Below are 21,085 nucleotides of genomic sequence, written 5' to 3' on the forward strand. Positions count from 1 at the left end.
GCTTGTTGGGCCAAGGACCTTTGTCGCGTCATCTGATTTCTCACTTTCTTCATTTGCAGAGTGAGGGCTTAGACCTAATGATCTTTAGGCACCTTTTTTGTTAACATGAGCACACTAAGCAGGTACATGCAGTGGTGGCCAATACTTTTAGCCCTTCCTGTCCACGTGACCTTCCTACATTCTACGTGAACATTGGCCGCCAGGAGATTAAGGCAGAGGAAGAAGATAGATGATTAGCACAACAGAAACAAGTCTTAGGGAAATTATGCCTTCAGACTTAATTCTAATTATTTCCTCTCGTCTTTTTCTTTCTATGGAATAATGTTCTTTGTTCTGTTAGTGACTGAGTTCATCGTTTTAAGTGATTCGTTCTTGTATTAATTCATTTACTGAACACTTAGGAGGGTCTGGTATGTTCTAGGACAGGGCCACGTGTTAAGGATGTGAAAGTGCACAAACATTTTGACTTCATATGACCTTCCCCCTACTAAAATTGGTACAGTTTAGCCAAAGTAGTCCATTTTCAATTCTAGGCTCTTCTTCCTGAAAGAATGTGTAGAAAATATTTTTTAAAACATTAAGACAAAAAAAAAAAAGACTAGTTTCTTTTTTTTTTTTTTAATGTTTTTTTATTTATTTTTGAGACAGAGAGAGACAGAGCATGAACGGGGGAGGGTCAGAGAGAGAGGGAGACACAGAATCGGAAGCAGGCTCCAGGCTCTGAGCCATCAGCCCAGAGCCCGACGCGGGGCTCGAACTCACGGACTGCGAGATCGTGACCTGGCTGAAGTCGGACGCTTAACCGACTGCGCCTCCCAGGCGCCCCAAGGACTAGTTTCTTAAATTGCAAACCTAAATTTTTGAAAGACAAATCCTACCCAGTCACATATCACTGTCATCCACATGAGTGAACGGACAAAACCCACAGCTGTATCATATGTTTTAGCCCTTCCCAGCACTCATATAATCACATTCCCTGGGAACAAAGTAAGGCAGGTAGAATTTTTAAAGTTTTTGACTTTCTTGCCACAGAGATGCTTATGTTTATTTTATAACACCTACTATATTCCAGATAGTAAGTCTATATGGATTCATTTCCTGCTTTGCTAAATAACTTTTAGAGGCTGACAGTACACCCAAAGGGGGCCTCTAACTCGTGACCCTGAGATCAAGAGTCCCATGCTCCACTGACTGAACCAGCAGGTGCCCTGAAAGTTTGTACCTTTTAATCCCCTTCACCTATTTTGACTATAAGACCTCCTTTAAAAATAATATGTTGCAGCAGAGGGGCACCTGGGTGGCTCAGTTGATTGGGTGACCGATTTCGACTCAGGTCATCATTTCGCTGCTCTTAGGTTCGAGCCCTGCGTCGGGCTCTGTGCTGACAACTCAGCCTGGAGCCTGCTTTGGATTCTGTCTCTGTCTCTCTGCCCCTCCCCCCCCCCCACACACACACTGTCTCTCAAATATAAATGAACATTAAAAGAAAAAAAATCGTATTTTAGGGGCTTCTGAGTGGCTCAGTTGGTTAAGCGTCCGATTTTGGATGGGATCATGATCTCACAGTTCATGAATTTGAGCCCTGCACGGGGCTCTAACCTGATAGTGCAGAGCCTGCTGGGGATTCTCTCTCTCTCCCTCGCTCTCTGCCCCTCCCCCACTCTCCCTCTTTTTCTCTCTCTCCAAATAAATAAACTTAAAAAAAATTAAAAAAACAAAAATGATATTTCAAATTAATTTCCTCCTAATTATATTGGAATGTTTTTAATGACAAAAACTCATGAAAGGGTTAGCGTGTTTCAAAATTCTTGCTCGGTTGATATGACTTATATGTTTTAAACTAAGGGGTTACCTGAATTTATGAGCTTCTCTGTATATCTTGGATTTAGAAGTGGAGGAAAGGATTTGGATTTATCTTCAATTTATGATCAATTTTATATTCAGCAGAGAACTCTACCATGAAGTCGTTTTACTCAACTATTGTAAATTTCACACAATTTGAACAGATTTTTTTTTAAGTTTTATTTTTATTTATTTTGAAAGAGAGAGAGTGTAAGCAGGGAAGGGACAGAGAGAGAGAGAGGGAGACAGAGAATCTCAAACAATCTCCACACTGTCAGCACAGAGCCCGACTCCGGGCTCGAACTCATGAACCGTGAGATCATGACCTGAGCGGAAGACCGATGCTTAACCGACTGAGCCACCCAGGTGCCCCTGAACAGGTTTTTAATTAAGGTTTACAGGTGAGTCACCATGTAAATTATGCAAACTTTTTCTTCCCCCCACAGAAAAAAACATGTACAGACCTTGCCCTTGTTTTGTAGGAAGGGCCCATGAATGAGCGTTAGAAGGCTTGCTCCCCACCCTCAGCCGTGAGACACATTCTGTGCCCTTCGTCTTCCTCAGTTTAAAAAGATTCCTCTGCACTCCCAAGTACATCTCCCCGTCACGGAGAGCCGCCTCTCTGTCATGGTTACGAAGTTAAAACAACTCAGGAAAAAATTGTTTCTACTTCCTTGTTTGTGTGTAAAGTAAGACCCAGAGTTCTGCAGCAGGAGTTCAATGGTGAGCTGACCCCCACATGCAACTATGAGGTGGTGGAGGGGGGCAGTGTCCTGTCCTGGGGCAGCTAGAAGCATTTTCCCCAGAAGCTGGCAGAAATGTGAACCAACACTCGCTTCACAAGGCAACCCGCAGTGTCTGTGGGGAAGGAACGCCCCTGCTGGAATGCGACACGGCCCTCGGCTCCCAGGCCTGGACCCACGGTGCACACAGCAGGAGGGCCTGCTGATGGGGCACCTCCACGCTCCTTATGACACAGCCTTTCCGAAATGTCTCGAGAAATGGAAATCCCAAATGCTCTTTCCTGGTGCATTCTTACTACGTGCTAAATGACTAATTTCATATAATTGAGGAAGCTTTTTCCAAAGAGTAAAAGTACACTCACTGCTGGAGAAAGTGTAAAAACATGTGTCGTGTGGGAGGGGGACCGGTATTGAAGGCCTGGCTGCACCTGCTTTTTATGAACACTTTGCACTTCCCCGGACACACGCAGCACCTCCAACAGGCGGCCCCGGGAAGTGCAGTTTCTAAAAGCTGGTTTGGGCCGGCTTTTTACATTTTTTATACTGAAAAATCACCTCCTCCAAAACCTTTGGGAATTCTCAAAATTCCATATATATAAAACAAATTACATATAATGCCAATTATATTTTTGGAAATTCTGATATTTAAATACTAATGTTTAACATTTTATATGTATATATATATTTTATGTATATATTCTATTTATATATACTATATATTTTATGTATATTATATATATTTATATATAATATATATTTTATGTATGTATTATATATTTATATATAATATATATTTTATGTATATTATATATATTTATATATAATATATATTTTATGTATATTATATATTTATGTATACATATTTACATACATATACATAAATATATATTTTTAAATATATATAAATATATATTATGTATATAATATATATAAATATATATTATGTATATAATATATATAGTTATATATATTATACATATATATGTATACACCAGTCACAGGCAGGCCAATGCACTGAACACCCACGTTGGTCCCCCAGATGGTCCCCACGTTACACATGAGGAAACTGAGGAAGCCAGAGGAAATTGTAGGAATTTGTCTTAAGTCAAACAGCTAGAAAGTAATGGAAGTAAGATTCCTGTATGCTCCATTTGCTCCAAAGTGCATCATCTTTTTTTTTTTTTAATGTTTATTTATTTGGGGGAGAGGAAGAGGGAGAGAGAATCCCAAGCAGGCTCATGCTCAGCGAGAAGCCTGATGTGGGGCTCGATCTCACGATGAGATCATGACCTGAGCTGAAATCAAAAGTCGAAAGCCTAACTGACTGAGCCACGCAGACAACCCTCCAAAGCTCGTGATCTTAATGTCTGCAGTGTTGCCTCACCTCGATGACACAAACATCTACTTTGGCTAATGGTTGACTCTGAGGACAAGCGAGGGAAGCTTTCCCATATAGACCCGTGTATTCATTTCGGGCAGCACTTTTATGGCCTCCCACTTTTCCTTAGCAGAGGCACGAGCAGAGAAGCCATGCAGGCTGTTTGTTCATCCCCTTTATCTGGACTATTTTCTACTCCTTCTGTCTAATTTCCTTGTCACCATCTTTCACAGCCACCGAATCGATAGCTACATTTGTCCCTCTCATTTAAATTATGTCTACATATTTGTGGGAGTACCCAGAAGATAAAACTGCATGAAACACGAAAACACGAAGACCACATTGCCTTGGAGACTGTATTGCAGCATTGAGCTCTGAAATGCAACACAGTTTTGTATTTTCCCTTTGATCCAGGCTCTGACGGAAGCCTTTGACGTTTTACAAATTATGCCCATGTCCTTTCGGGTGGCAACTCAAACAGGCCTTCATTTAGAGATGTGTCACTTTGGGCATCGAGCTAAGACTGTGGCCGTCAGAAAGCCACCAGGCTGACGATGGACAGGTGACTCCGATCCCCCAGGCTGGGCTTGTTCACTCTCCTCTTGTAGGATGACATGCTAAGTAGTAGGTTTGGCTGCCCCCTCTTCCTTGGCCCCCAAATGTCCTCAAGTGGGATAAGCCTAACTCACCATGGTCTGGAACTTCCTCTAAGGTGGGAGACACGTCTTCATATTTGCAGGGGCTTGGGCTGTGCCTGGCAGGCACAGAGTACATGCTTCTTAGCTGATGAAGAAGGAATAAATACATACACTATTTGAGCAAATAAGAGACGAATGGCTTCTGCCTCTTAATATCACACCATTTTTGTGACGATGTTCCGGTAGAAGAATGTTTCAGCCCACAAGTTGGGAGCCCGTGGGCCAGCCTTTCAAATAAAGCCTCAGTGAAAGAACTGGAAACTTAGAAGATCTCCAAGAAAAAGTCCTTTGCACGATAAGTGGAAAACATGGCTTGACTCAGAGTCTTTCTCACGCCTTCCCCATTTACCCATTTTGGGACTTTAGGAGGCCCTGAATCTGTAGCCCGTGCTCTAAAATGCAGGGCCCCAAACTAGAGCTGTGCTGGGGTGTATGCCGAAGGAAGTAAACCACAGTGCCTAAATATAAATACAAAAGGCTGAATGTAAACACTGAAGTTTTGGGCGGTAACTTGTAGCAACTTCCACAAATGCTGTATCACAGCAAACATATGACAGTGACAGTGAAGTCATTTATTTGTTTCAAAAGAAAGTTACTATTTTCTCCAGATACCAATATACCCCACACACATTTATGAAACCAGTCTTTCTCAATTTGCTTCTATTGCAAACAGATAAGCTGGTGTCTCTATTGCAATAAAAAGCCGTGAACATACCAAGGTCTGAGAGGCATTTGGAGAGCAGGCACGTCCTGTTACAGCCCCCCCCCCCCCACCGCCCCCCACCACAGTCTTTTCAGGGTCTTGCACGTGGTGCCAAGAGAGCCGGTGGAGGTGTGGCCAGGAGGGGACATCCTAGAGGCACAGCTCTAGCTTTTCAATTCTATTCCACGGATGTCTACATCCAAGATCCCCCCTCTTCAAGGAGGAATTCTGAAAATGTGCGCTCGGCTCAGCCCCACCAGCTGATTATAGGAAAGGCCACCACTTTGAGAATTCAGTCTTTCATCATATTGTAACATGGAGATGCCATTTCCCCACCCACCTTAGGACCCCTGACGGAGCCTCCCACAGCCAGAAACGATCCTTGCATTTGCGGGTTCTCTTCCTGTGGCACTTAGAATCTGTCTGGTAAGACAGTTGTTTATATGCACCTCGTGTCACATCCTAGGCTGCTTTCACGACTGACTAGTTAGTTCTCTGTGTTCGTGTTTTCCTCAGCCCTTGCTTTGGAGGACAGGGAACTCGGATTTGAATCCTGGCTTTCCTGCTTCTACTAGCCACGAAAACCCAGACAACTTATTTCTCCTGTCTCGGCTTTACCAAAGTAACAATTTCTACCTCCTTGTGTTGATTTGAAGATTAAATAAGGTAGCATGATGCCGGGGGCGCCTGAGTGGCTCGCTCGGTTAAGCGTCTGACTCTTCATTTCGGCTCAGGTCTTGATTTCATGGGTTTGTGGGTTTCAGCCCCGAGTCAGGCTCTGTGCTGACAGCGCGGAGCCTGCTTGGGATTCTCTCTCTCCCTCTCTCCCTCTCTCAAAAATAAATAAATAAACTTAATTTTTTTTAATGTTTATTTTTCAGAGAGAGAGAGAGAGAGGCAGAGACAGAGGGAGGCACAGAGTCTGAAATAGGCTCCAGGCTCTGAGCTGTCAGCACAGAGCCCAATGTGGGGGTCGAACACACAGACGGTGAGATCATGACCCGAGCCGAGTTGGACGCTCAACCGACTGAGCCACCCAGGTGCCCGTAAATAAAAAAACTTAAAAAGAAAGATAGCATGATGCCTGGCACGCTATGGCAACCGATGAATACCATCTGTCATTAATAATGAGACTCGTGGGTAGAACCAAGAATTGACCCAGGATCTTTCCTCATCAGGGAGGAATTCTGCGTGTCTGCTCTCAGTCCACCGTTGCCGGAGCTCTGGAAGCCCAAGGCCCTTCTCCCAGTGCCCCTTCTGCTTCGGGACTGCGGCTTTGCCAAAACATCACCCATTCTGCCCCTTCTCCACGTGTGACACGCAGACAGGTTTGTATGATGAATCCTTGAGTCACACGAGTGTGGCAGATTTGTGTATTAAAGGGATTAGACTAAGCTCAGGAGGTTCCTACGCTTCCTTCCTGAACTTTGCCCCTCAGGAGGCCAGCATGGAAAAAACTGTTATTATCCATCTGATAGCACATACTTCTGAGCAACAGCTTTGCTCAAGAGACCATGCCAAGGCTGTGGCATTTAAAAAGGAGTGTGGTGCAGCCGCTCTGGAAGACAGTGTGGAGGTTCCTCAAAAAATTAAAACTAGATCTACCCTATGACTCAGCAGTAGCACTGCTAGGAATTTACCCAAGGGATACAGGAGTGCTGATGCAGAGGGGTGCTTGAACCCCAATGTTTATAGCGGCACTTTCAACAATAGCCAAATTATGGAAAGAGCCTAAATGTCCATCAACTGACGCATGGATAAAGAAATTGTGGTTTATATACACAACGGAATACTACGTGGCATTGAGAAAGAATGAGATATGGCCTTTTGTAGCATACAAAAGGATGGAACTGGAGAGTGTGATGCTAAGTGAAATAAGTCATACAGAGAAAGACAGATACCATACGTTTTCACTCTTATGTGGATCCTGAGAAACTTGACGGAAGACCATGGGCGAGGGGAAGAAAAAAAAAAAAGGTTAGCGAGGGAGGGAGCCAAAACATAAGAGGCTCTTAAAAACTGAGAACAAACTGAGGGTTGATGGCGGGTGGGAGGGAGGGGAGGGTGGGTGATGGGCATTGAGGAGGGCACCTGTTGGGATGAGCACTGGGTGTTGTATGGAAACCAATTTGACAATAAATTTCATATAATAAATAAATAAATAAATAAATAAATAAATAGGAGTGTAAGGCACAGTCCTGCCTTTTAGGACCTACGGTCCCTGTCACCAAGACAGGGTACAGTGTTAAAAGGCAGCTGAGGACACCAGGGAAGTTTTCCGTGGTAACAGAGTGGCACAAAGGGAAATAAGGAAAGGTCAGGGTGGCTGGAGAGGTCAGATCTGGGAGCAGTGGCCCTTGGTCTCAGGGATTCAGAGGGATCCTGACAAAGAGCTTGGTGTCTTTGTGTCCTCCATGCTGGGGAGAAGAACACAGCAAGTTTGCTTTTCAGGGTAGAACGAGTCCTTGGTTGATTGACTCTGGCAGGAATGAAAGAAAATTCATACCAAATTAAAACAGGCAAAATCTGGAGGTAAGCTCACGAAGGTGGAGTGATCTATGAATTTCACCTCAAGACCTTCCATTTGGAGGTGAGGACCACGAACAGGCCTTGCCAACAGGCAGATCTGAACAGGTCTAGTGATGAGATCCAAAAAGCAATTCCAGTCTTGATGTTTATATCCTATTTTACACAAAGGCCACGTGCACTAAAAACTATAGTGTCAAGACTTTCAGCGTCTTCCAGTGTCAAGAGTCTGTGTGATAAATGTCTGTCTTACTAACATTTCTATTGAAATTACATATTATACAGAAAAATGCACTGATTGTAACATGCAGCTTTGTGGATTTGCCCAAATGAACACCCCTGTGTAGCTCCAGTCCCGCTCAACAAATAGGACCCTTCTAGAACACCTCCCTTCCCTCCACAGTCCCCAGAGGTAACCACTATCCTGCCACCTACACCACAGATTAGTTTCACCTGTTTTTAACTTTCTAGAACTGGAACTACCTGGTACCAATTAATGTATGTCTGGCTTTTTTTCTCTCAACATTATGTTGTAAGTTTCATACAAAAGTTGATTCATTTACCATGCTATATAGTATTCCATAATAGGAATATATCACACTTGATCCATTCTACTGTTGAGGGACATGTGGGTTGTGTGTTTTTTGGACTATTACATGCAAGTAATCATGCTAGAAACATTCTTATCCCTACACTGAGCACAGTTAAGTGCATTTCTGTCGATGTATGCCAGGGGGCAGAATTATGGGGTCAGAGATTCAACATCTGCTTCATTTTTGTAGCCATTTTCTTAAAAGCTTTTCCAAGGTGATTGTATGAATTTATACTCCCACCAGCAGCGTATGAGACTTATACACATCTTTGCCGACACTTGAGATTATCGCCTTTTTTCGTTTTAGCCATTTGGATGGTATGTTGTGGGGTTTCTTTGTTGTCTCAGTTTTTAGTTTCCTGATGACTGAAGGATAGCATCTTTTTGCATGTTTATGAGCTACTTGGGTATCTTCTTTTGTGTAGTAACCGTTCCAATCTTTTGCCCATTTTTTAATTGCAATGGCTGATTCATTTTTTTTTATTAATTGATTTGTCTGAGTTCTATATGTCTTCTGGATGCCAGACTTTTATGGGTCCCAATTCTTGCAGATACCTTCCATCTGGCTGCCTTGGCAGCTTAGCGATTGGCAAATGCCTACGGGAGCAAGGGAAGCCTAAAATTGAGCTCTTGTCTCCAAAATTCCATTTTTTCACAGGTTTTGGTCCTAGACCTCAGTGTCTGGGAAGTTCTTTAATGGCTCCAAACATGACTGTGTGTGCTTAATAGTTTATCTGGATTTACTGCTAGTTTTTCACTTCAGAAGGGTTGGTCTAATAGAATCTCTTCTTCCATCTCTAGAAGCATAAAGTTAAGAACCAGGTTGTTCATTTGGGGCACTTCAAAGGAAAACTGTAGAACAGAGGAGCATGTGTGATATCCTAAGGGCAGTGCCCCCACCCCCACAACCACCACCTACTACTCCGAGACTGGGGATAAACACTTGTGCTGGGCTCGGGCACAGGGTAGGGGAAGTCGGGGTACAGAGAGGGTCAGAGAGTTTAGCTGGTGGCTGTGCTGGGTTGTGCCCTTGTCCCTGGGGACGGGGATAAAATAACCTAGAGAAGGTTTGGAGATCCCAGAGCAGTGTCGCTGGGGTCAGCAGTGTCAGGGGGGTGCCTTGGTGGCTCAGTTGGTTAAGTGCCCGACTTCAGCTCAGGTCACGATCTCACGGTTCGTGGGTTCGAGCCCCGCGTCGGGCTCTGTGCTGATGGCTCGGAGCCTGGAGCCTGCTTCAGGTTCTGTGTCTCCCTCTCTCTCCACCCCTCTCCAGTTTGTGCTCCGTGTCTCTGGCTCCCAAAAATAAATAAAACGTTAAAAAAAACTTAAAAAAGAAGAAGAAGAAAAGAGACAGAGACCCAGAGGGAGAACACCATGGGAAGGGAGAGGCAGAGATCACAGCGAGGTGTCTGCCACCCAAGGAACACGGTTGGAGGCAGCGGCCAGAAGGGCAGAGGAAGGCATGGGACAGGTTCTCCCCTACAGCCTCACCAGGGATGGTGCCTCTGCTGACACCTTGATTTCAGACTTCCCGTCTCCAGAACTGGAAGAGAACACACTTCTGTTGTCTAAAGCCACCCAGTTTGTGGTCGCTTGTTACAGCAGCCTGACAAACTCACGCAACTACTGACTGGAAATGGGTGGGCTGGTGAACCGACCTGAGTTCAATAGTGGGAAAGGAAGGACCATTGGGTTTCTGTATTGGTCCTCACATTTTATATTAAACTCAGGATTTGAGCCTCTATTTTCCTTACAAGGGTGATCCAGGCGGCCCTGTGTCCACAGTGTTCAGATCTGCCTCTCCCCGCGTAGGAGTTCCCGAGTTTCTATCTACCCTGTTATCAACTGCCTTAACTGTATCAATATGGCAAGGGTCCGGGGCTTTGCTTTTCTGGCTCTTGTTTCGCTAAGCTGGTCTAAACCGGCTTGAGTCAGAACTGACACCAACTGAGGAAACAGGTACAGTTTACAACCATGTGTACTTTGCGGCAAGGAAGAACTCAGGCCAAGGTCCCACCAGGAAGGGAAGTATCTAAATGACTCAGTGCAGTTGTGATATTTTCTCATATAAATGTGGACTCTCAGGGAAGATCTGTCGGAGCGACGGAAGGGCTCGGGAGAGTCCTCCTCAATTAAGTTGTCCTCGTTGCTTATAGGAATGTCCGAGATTGCATCGTGTATGATCATTCCTTGGTTTCTCAAAGGCATCGTCAGTGTTTCAATTAAAGCACAGATGTCCCTTGAGAAAGTTCATAGCTTAAGCCCTTAGCAGCAGTCAGGGTTGTGTATGGTGTCACTTCTATCCCAGGACCTAGAGGAGATATTGGGGAAGGAACACGGAAGGCCACAGCCTAGGGTAGGGCTCGGTCATTACAATGCTCAGCCAATATTCAATAAACATCCATGTGGTAATGATGATAATTACCTTGGAAATCTGGAACCGTATTTCCAAAACGGAAAGGAGTTCGTTAATAAAATGAAGAGTCCAGCTTTCCCCCATACAATTGGTGATCAGCCCCACCTACTCTGGGGCAGCTGGTGAGTAGGTCTATGACCACGGGCACGTTGCTTATCCTTATAGTGACCCAGGTTACTCCTCATCTGTGAAATGGGACAATAATATTGCCTATTGCAATAGGCGGTTACAAGATGCAAATGAAATAAATTGTTTAAAGCACTGAGCTCAGCGCTTGGCGTAGAGTGAACGCTCAATAAACGTTAGGTGTATCACCAGTCTGCGAATTTTCTCCCCCTAGAGTAGCATATAGTTGAGTTTCTTTATGCAGTGCGGGTTTTGTGCTGAAATCATCTATGTTCCACAGAGTGATGCAGGGCTGTGTTGTTAATGCGAATTCAGATATCCGTCCATCAAAGAGCAGTAAAGACCTTCTACATTGGACACAGCCCACACTGTGCCACATAGTACATATTTTTCATGTTTGAAAATATGTTGAAAAGAAAGCATCAGGATAAGAGGATTCTGTCATTGCTTTTAGCTTGTATAACACTTAAATGGTGCTTACTGTGTGCTTTACAGATATGAGCTCATTTAGTCCCCATAGGATTCCATCTGGTCCATGCTGTCATTATCCCCATTTACACATGAGGAAACTGAGGTTTGGAGGGATAAGTCATTTCCTAAGGTCACAGAACTAGTGTAAGAACTAGAGTCAGGATTTAAACCAGACATTCTGTCTCCAGTAGGACCTGTTAGGTGTTACACCAAGCTGTGAGCATGAATGAACACACACACACACACACACACACACACACACACACACACACACATGCATGTGCACACACACAGGTATGTCGATGATATTCACTTTCCTTGAAAATGTATGATGGTTGGTGCCTTATAGACATTTCCTAGTGTAATCACATCTGGGATGATGCAGCATGGTATGGCTAGGAAAGGAGAGGCCATGGAATTTTAATAAAGGGGAGCCTCTGCCACCCATGTGGCTTCTGGAAAGCAGAGAGGGCTAGGTGAGAGGTGCCATCTCTAAAGAGCTCTATCAGTATTCCTTATCTCCTCCCTCAGATAAAGGTGAACACGAGGCTGCGAGAGTTATCCGTGAGCAGCTCCCAGATGAAAGGCGAAAAGGGGAAAAGGCGATTTTTCAGAACCTCGTTATTGTTAACGAATGGAGGAAGCTAATGGGACAGAGGGGAAGACGGAAGAGACTCCTGCCCCGTGGGGGGCAAAGCATTGAGCCCCATCACTGAGCAGGGCTTTGCAAAATGTACGTGCCCAGCAGGAGAGGGACACAGCTCCGCAGAGGAAACTGCCCACTCGTGTGGGGAGCAGCCCTGAAGGGGCTATGATGTTATGAGTCCTGGTCCAGGAACAGCAACACCCTCGCTGTATACTAACCTAGGGGGAGGAAATTCACAGGCTGGTGATAACCTAACACATATCGAATGTTTATTCTGTGCCAAGCCCTGAGCTCTGTGCCTCAGATAAGTTATTTCATTTGCATTCTGTAACCCCCTAGTGAGATGGGTCACATTGTCATCCCATTTCACAGATGAGGGTGTGCTCCCACCCTCGGGTCCACTCTCCAGTTAGGGAATGAATAGTCATAATGCGGCAGAAGTACAGAGTTGGTCCCCGCCAGACAGACCCTGGGAGGTGTTCACAGACTCAGGCCACTTCGCCGGTCCCGAAGCGTCAGAGGGTTGCCAGGAACTTGGGGTGCGCGTCTGGGCAGAACTGGTAGGAACGGTGGAGACCAGGAGAGGTAACAAGAAGGCTGGAGACCCAGTGGCTGTGGGAGTGGAGGTCAGGAGAGGTGCAGGGCGGCTCCCAGCAGCGTGGGAAACAGGGATGCTCTGACCGAGGCACGAGGCGGGGAGGAAGACCAGGGAAGAGTGGGGACGGGCAAGGTGGGTGTGCACGGGCTGGCCCTCGGTGGGGTGGGAGTTAGGTGGCAAGGACTCGTTCTCTTGCACTTCGTTTTCTGTCTTCCTCCACGAGTCAGCCCTTGCACTGCTGAAGCTGTGTTGGGCTGGAAGGAAATGGGAGCAAAATGTACCTTTTCCGGGGGGAAGAGATGGGGATGGTGGTCCCGGGGGCCCTGGACCGCTCCGGTGGCCCTCGGACACACCGCCTGCTCGTTCGTTTACTCTTGGCGGAGCTGGTAGCGTTTGGGCTAATGGTCCCCCCTCTGTGGTCATCACCCCGCTGCTCAGCTTGACGCCGGGATGAAGCAGAGGCCGCGTCTCGGGACGGCTCGTTTCTAGTACCGCATCCCCAGGACAAGAAGCTGGATTTCTCAGCCACTTCCTCCTCCAGTGGGTAAACCCAGGATGCCCTCGGGTTTCTGCGTGAGCGGGCAGCAACCGGAGCCCTGCCGGCTCCTAACAGTCCCCGAGGTGGGTGCATTTCTCCGTCACAGGTCAGGTCGAGTTAGGCCTCCAGGCACACGACTAATATCCTCTTGTTGTCGAAAACGGTGCTTTTCCAAAGACATTTTCTGAAACCTGGGACCCGTCGGGTCCGCCTAGTCAAAAGGAACCGGAATGGCTTTATAGATTTGCTTGTGGCCTTGATGGCAAGGGTACGTGTCTGCAGATGATGGAGAAAGCCAGGCGGTGAGGTGAGAGGAAAAAAGCAGAGCAGCCTCCCGGGCTGGGCTCTTGCTTTGTCTCCGGTTCTCAGGGCTGCTTGTTTAAAACAGGCTGCCTGTTTTTATTAGGGAATTACACAAGGGAAAGCGTGTTTGCCGAGGTTCTCATTCCCATGACATGAAGTCATAAAAATATGCAAACGTAGCTCCCCATACCTTCTTGGGAGAAGGGGGATAGAAGGTGGGGGGAAGGAAGGAAGGAAACTATTCCAGAGGCTTAAAGAATAGACAGCAGCGGGGCGCCTGGGTGGCGCAGTCGGTTAAGTGTCCGACTTCAGCCAGGTCACGATCTCGCGGTCCGGGAGTTCGAGCCCCACGTCAGGCTCTGGGCTGATGGCTCAGAGCCTGGAGCCTGCGTCCATTCTGTGTCTCCCTCTCTCTCTGCCCCTCCCCCGTTCATGCTCTGTCTCTCTCTGTCCCAAAAATAAATAAACGTTGAAAAAAAAAATTAAAAAAAAAAAAAGAATAGACAGCAGCTATGTTTTCTTTCTCTCTTTCCTTTTTGGAAAGAAACGGTAAACTATCACCATTTTAAAAATTCGATCCAATAGCGGAGAAGAATTGAGGGCAGAAAGATTTCATCCATCTCATGCCTTTGGGGACCACAGATGTTGATGGTAATTGTATAATAATCTAGAAGAGAAAATTTTAATGTCAAAATGATTTTTTATTTTTTAGTGGAAACCTGTTGTTCATAGTGTAAGGATACAAATCTAATCTCTTATAGAAAGGTTATAAATAGTCTTATAGAAACCTGTATCTGGTTTAAAAGCCTGAAGCTGGGATTTTAAAGCTTGTGGCTTTATTTAAAGTTTATAGTTAGAAAGTTCGGGTTAAAAAAAGAAAGAGTAGCTACAAGGTCAAGGTATTATTGCTTTAACTTAAGACAATAAAGATTCATTCATTCTGTATCTGTTAATTCAACGAGTATTTACATTATATGTTAGACACAAAGTTTAAAAAGCAGATTTTTTTCTGCATGACACTATTATCTATTATCTCACTAAAGTTTGCAGATTCTTTTTTTAAAAATGCAATAGGATAAGGCCGTTAGAGAATCAGGTAAGTCTATATGTATTGACATGCAAATATTCCTCATATGCATAAATAGATGTTATAAATGACATATTTGATGAATATTTACTATAATAGTTATAGGATACCCTGAGACTTTTTCTTTCTTTTGAGACATATTGGACTAAAAAAAATTGACAAGCATATAAATCTCATTTCAAGGTCAGGTTTTAGCTCACTTAGTACCCCAGTTTTGAAACACTGAACCAAAGTTGTATATCATCACCAAATTATAACTTTTGGAGGAGGTACAAAATAGTTCATGTGTGCCTGTTCAACTACACAGCAGTATACTTAAAGAGATCTCATAGCTCTTCTTACTAGGAGAAAGCTGCTACGCTAATATCCTGGCCAAGACCATTCTCTAGGTAGTTTAATTTTAAAAAATCACTTCCCTTCTAAAGATCCTGTGCGTATGTCAGAAGACTCCACATCAACCCTCAACTTCAAATGTGGAGTAAGTTATTGTCAGCAAGCAGAAGTATATCTGTTTTTCCTTTCTTCTGGTCCACTTAGAACTGTGGCATCCAAACCCCAAAAGCCGATGCTTTCAATAAATAGCCGCCACAGCACGTACATAACAGAAGGTTAGGAAGACTGTGCTGTTGAAGAGAGAGTGGAAATGTCTGAACATAATGAACGGGGTTGGGAGGAAGTAAAAGGAATTCAGGGAGAGTCCACCCAGAGAGGCTGTGATGAGGTCCAAGAGCAAGTTTAATGGGATGAGGGAATTGAGAAAGTGGAACTTAGGGCCATAAAGGGAAACTTGAGAGGAAAGGCGTGCTCATATTTTGTAAGTTTTGCATTTCACGGAAATTTTATGGGCTTAGCAAACACATTTCCTATGCCGAAGGCTCCAGTGAAAATAAATGCCGGCTGTATAACCACCTTGTGGCAAGAATTGACCGGACATCTTTAAGGTGTATAGCATTATAATAGGTACTATATTCAAGCAGTGGAGCTGAAAGTCTGAAGTTTTGATTCAGAAAATAATTAACTTAAAGAGGCAGCACAGCAAACAGCCCGTGGAGACAGAGCTTAGAAACAGTGGTTTGAAAAACACCTTAGGTATAAGAGAGGGAGATTTGTTTACTGATCTCAGAGCATGTGCTACAGGGGCAGGGATCGTTGAGAGTCTTCTCCGGGAACAGAAGACCTTGCTGGCACCACAAGCCCTGCCACTGCGCTCTCCTGCAGACCTGCCCCCTCCAATACACGCTTGGCTGGAGCCCATCCAAGGTAGCACCACATCGTGCGGGCAGCCTGGCATCGTGCGGGCAGCCCTGACCAGGGCCAGCACCACTTCACAGTGACTCCTACCCCAGGAAGAGGAAAAGATAACCACATACATCAGTCCCACCGGGGCCCGAGCAGTGGGTTGGGAGTAGACATCTGGTCTGATTGCAGGCCCCACCCACCAACAAAAGCTCCTTGGGGCAGCACGTAGAAAGTGCCCTGCAGTTCGGTGCTACTGCATCTCTGGCAAACGTCTGGTCTGACTCAACTCAAACCCAAGACAGCTCCAGCCTGGGCCACTGACAACTGCAGGGACCAAATCCTGCCCACAGCAGGCAAAGAGAGCCATTGCAGATGACTTACTAAGGGCAAAACAGCTTAGGCATAAAGGCAGGGCACACACACCACATATAGGAGATACCCTGGAAGCACCAGGTTTGGGTGAACAGGGACATGGCACCATAGGGCACTACAGAACCGCTTTCTCACAAGGTCACTACTTTTAAGAGCAGGAGACATAGCTGACTTTCCTAATATGTAGAGATAAACACAGACAGTTAGACAAAATGAGGAGACAGAGGAATATGTCCCAAATGAAAGAACAGGACAAAATAACAGCAAGAGACCTAAATGAAATGGAGATAAGTAATATGCCTGATAGAGAATTTCAAGTAATGGTCATAAAGAAACTCTCTGGGCTTGAGAAAAGAGTGGGGAACCTCAGTGAGACCCTCAACAAAGAGTTGGAAAACATAAAAAAGAACCAATCAGAGGGGTACCTGGGTGGTTCAGTTGTTTAGGTGTCCAACTCTTGATCTCAGCTTGGGTCTTGATATCAGAGTCATGAGTTTGAGCCCTGAGTTGGGCTCCATGCTGCGTGTGGAGCCTTTTTTTTTTTTTTTTTAAGAACCAATTAGAAAATGAAGAACTCAGTAACTGAAATTAAAAATACACTGGATGGAATAAATAGCAGGCTAGAGGAAGTAGACGAATGAATTAGTGACCCAGAGGGCAGAGTAAGGGAAATTAATCAAACTGAACAGTAGTGAGAAAAATAACAATAAACAATGGAAATAGACTTAGGGAACTCAGTGGCACCATCAAGTGTAATAACATTTGCATTATAGAAATCATGGGAAGAGAAGAGAGAGAAAGGGGGGGCAGAAAATTTATTTGAAGAAAAAAGAACTGAAAACTTCCTGAATATGGGGAAGGAAACAGAAATCCAGATGTAGGAGGCACAGAGAGCCCCCAACAAAATCAACCCAAAGAGGTCCACACCAGGACACAGAGTACTTAAAATGGCAAAAAGTAGTGATAAGGAGAGAATTTTCAAAGCAGCAAGAGAAAAGAAAATAGTAACATGCAAGGGAAACCCCACAAGGCTTTTAGTTGATTTTTCAGCAGAAACTTTGCAGGCCAGAAGGGAGGGGCATGATATATTCAAAGTGCTGTAATCTGCAGCCAAGAATACTGTATCCAGTGAGGCTATCATTCAGAATAGAAGGAGAGATAAAGGGTTTTCCAGACAAACAAAGTTAAAGGAATTTTACCCAGTCCTTACAAGAAAGGTTACAGAGGACTCCTTGAGTAGAAAGGAAAGACCATAAGTAGGAATAAGAAAAGTAGGAAGCACAGAAGCAGTAAAAATAAGCATACCTATAAAAATCAATTAAGGGATTAATGAAATAAAAGGATATAAATTATGACACCATATACCTAAGATGTAGTGGGGAGAGGAGTGAAGAATGGGTTCAAATTTAAGTGGCTATCAACTACTATATGCATATGATGTTATATACAAAGCTAATGGTAGCCACTAATCAAAAACCAGTAATAGATGTGCCAAAAATAAAGAGAAAGTAACCCAACTATATCACTAAAGGAAGCCAGTGAACCATGAGAGAAGACAGCAAGAGAAAAACAGAGAAGAACTGCAAAAACAACCGTAAAACAGGTGACAAAATGGCAACAGGTACATACTTATCAATAATTACTTGTAATTAAATGTAAACTTGTAAACGGACTAAATGCTTCAATCAAAAGACATAGGGTGACAGAGTGGATTAAAAAAAAAAAAAAAGGAAGCAAGGCTCATCTATCTGCTGCCTACAAGAGACTCGTTTTAGACCTAACGACACCTGCAAAGTGAAAGCGAAGGATGGAAGAGCACTTATCATGCAAATGGAAGTGAAAAGAAAGCAGGGGTAGCATCTTATATCAGACAAAATAGACCTTAAAATAGACTATAACAAGTGGCAAGGAAGGACACTGTATAGTCATAAAGGGAACAAGCCAATAAGAAGATATAACAATTATAAATATGGGATGGGAGCACCCAAATCCATAAAGCAGCTAATAACAAACATAAAGGAACTAATAGATAGTAATATACTAGTACGGGACATTGACACCCCTCTTACATCAATGGACAGATCATCCAAACAGAAAATCAACGAACCAGTAGCTTTGAATGACACATTGGACCAGATGGATCTAACAGATATGTTCAGAACATTCCATGCTAAAATAGAAGAATACATATTCTTTTCAAGTGCACATGGAAAATTCTCCAGAATGTACCACACATTAGGCCACAAAACATGTCTCAGCAAATAAAAAAAAAGTTGAAGTCATACCATGCATCTTTTCTGACCACTATGAAACTAGAAAGCAAACACAAGAAAATATTTGAAAAGAACACAAATACATGGAGGTTAAATCACATGCTAGTAAACAGTGAATGTGTCAGCCAAGAAATCAAAGAGGAAATTAAAAATACATGGAGACAGGGGCGCCTGGGTGGCGCAGTCGGTTAAGCGTCCGACTTCAGCCAGGTCACGATCTCGCGGTCCGTGAGTTCGAGCCCCGCGTGGGGCTCTGGGCTGATGGCTCAGAGCCTGGAGCCTGTTTCGGATTCTGTGTCTCCCTCTCTCTCTGCCCCTCCCCCGTTCATGCTCTGTCTCTCTCTGTCCCAAAAATAAATAAACGTTGAAAAAAAAAATTAAAAAAAATACATGGAGACAAATGAAAATGAAGACACAGTGGTCCAAAAGTCTTTGGGGTGAAGCAAAAGCTATCCTAAGAGGGAATTTCATAACAATATAGGTCTACCTCAAGACGCAAGAAAAAATCTCAAACAATCTAACCTGACACCTAAAGGAGCTGCAAAAAAGAACAAACAAAATCTAAAACCAGTAGAAGGAAGGAAACAATAAAGACTAGAGCAGAAATAAATGAAATAGACACTAAAAAAACAATAGAATAGATCAATGAAACCATGAGCTGGTTCTCTGAAAAGATCAGCAGAATTGATAAACTTAAAAATTTTTTTTTTAATTATGTTTGAGAGAGAGAGAAAGACAGAGAGCAAGCAGGGGAGGGGCAGAGAGAGAGGGAGACACAGAATCGGAAGCAGGCTACAGGCTCTGAGCTGTCAGCACAGACCCTGATGCAGGGCTCGAACTCACAGACCGTGAGATCATGACCTGAGCTGTAGTTGGCCACCCAACTGACTGAGCCGCCCAGGCGCCCCTAGAATTGATAAACTTTTAGCCAGACTCATCAAAGAGAGAGACAGACAGACAGAAGACTCAAACAAAATCAGAAATGAAAGAGGAAAAATAACAACCGACATCATAGAAAAACAAGAATTGTAAGAGAGTATTATGAAAAACTTATATGCCAACAAATTGAACAACCTAGAAGAAATGGATAAATTCCTAGAAACATATAACGTCCCAAAACTGATTCAGGAAGAAATAGAAAATTTGAATAGACCAATTACCAGCAAAGAAATTGAATCAGTAATAATAATAATAAAAAAAATCCCAACCAACAAAAGTCCAGGACTGGATGGCTTCCCAGGTGAATTCTACTAAACTTTTATTTATTTATTTATTTATTTATTTATTTATTTATTTATTTATTATTATTATTGTTTTTTAATTTTTTAACATTTATTTTAGGGGAGAAAGAGAGGGAGAGAGAGAGAGGGAGAAGGAGAGAGAGAGAGAGAGAGAAGCAAGAGAGCGTGTGCACAAGTAGGGGAGTGGCAGAGAGAGAGGGAGACACAGAAATCCAAAGCAGAACCTGACACGGGGCTTGAACTCATGAACCACGAGATCATGACTTAAGCCGAAGTTGGATGCTTAACTGACTAAACTACCCAGGTGCCCCTCAACCAAACTTTAAAACAAGACTTAATACCTATTCTTTTAAATCATTCCAAAAAATGGAAGAGGAAGGAGACTTCCAAATTTATTCTATGAGGCAGGTATTATCCTGATACCAAAACCAGATACATACACTATAAAAAAAAAAAAGAGAACTACAGGCCAATATCTAACAATACATTTAAAGAATCATTCACCATGATCAGGTGGGATTTGTTCCTAGGTTGCTGGGGTGGTTCAATATTGGCAAATCAATCAATGTCATACATCACATCAATAAGAAAAAGGATAAGAACTATATGATCATGTTAGTAGATGCAGAAAAAGCATTTGACAAAGTACAGTCTCCATTCATGATGACAACTGTCAACAAAGTAGGTTTAGAGGGAAAAAAACGTCAGCATAATAAAGGCCATACTTGAAAAACTCACAGCTAAAATCATCCTCCATGGTGAAAAATTGAGAGCTTTCCCCTAAGGTCAGGAAAAGACAGGGATGTCCACTCTTACCACTTGTATTCATCGTACTACTGGAAGTCCTAGCCTCAGCTATCAGACAACACAAAGAAATAAAAGGCATCCACATTGGTAAGGAAGAAGTCAAACTTTTCCTGTTTGCAGATGATATGATACTATATATAGAAAACCCTAAAGACTCCACCAAAAAATTACTAGAACTGATAAATTAATTCAGGAAGGTTGCAGTATACAAAATCAATGTACAGAAATCCATCTCATTTCAATACACTAATAATGAAATGGCAGAAAGGGAAATTAAGAAAAGAATCCCATTTGAAATTATACCAAAAATAATAAAATACCTAGGAATAAACTTAACCAAAGAGGTGAAAGACTTGTACTCTGAAAACTATAAAACACCAATGAAAGAAAGTGAAGATGACACAAACAAATGGAAAGATATCCCATGCTCATGGATTAGAAGGGCAAATGTTAAAATTTTCACATTACCCGTAGCAATCTGTAGCA

At 43.5% G+C, this 21,085-nt stretch overlaps 1 protein-coding gene across 1 annotated transcript in view; it reads left to right on the top strand.

Annotated features, from left to right (window-relative positions):
- The window catches only part of SCAF8 (SR-related CTD associated factor 8), a 219,156-nt gene extending 212,505 nt beyond the window's left edge, over nucleotides 1-6,651 (top strand). The window contains exon 22 of the transcript XR_006717667.1: nucleotides 6,543-6,651. The gene's annotated coding sequence lies outside the window, so the exon portion shown is untranslated. The remainder of the gene's footprint in view (nucleotides 1-6,542) is intronic.
- Nucleotides 6,652-21,085: the final 14,434 nt, after the last annotated feature.

Source organism: Leopardus geoffroyi, chromosome B2 (genome assembly GCF_018350155.1).
Source record: "Leopardus geoffroyi isolate Oge1 chromosome B2, O.geoffroyi_Oge1_pat1.0, whole genome shotgun sequence".
NCBI classification, from domain to species: domain Eukaryota; kingdom Metazoa; phylum Chordata; class Mammalia; order Carnivora; family Felidae; genus Leopardus; species Leopardus geoffroyi.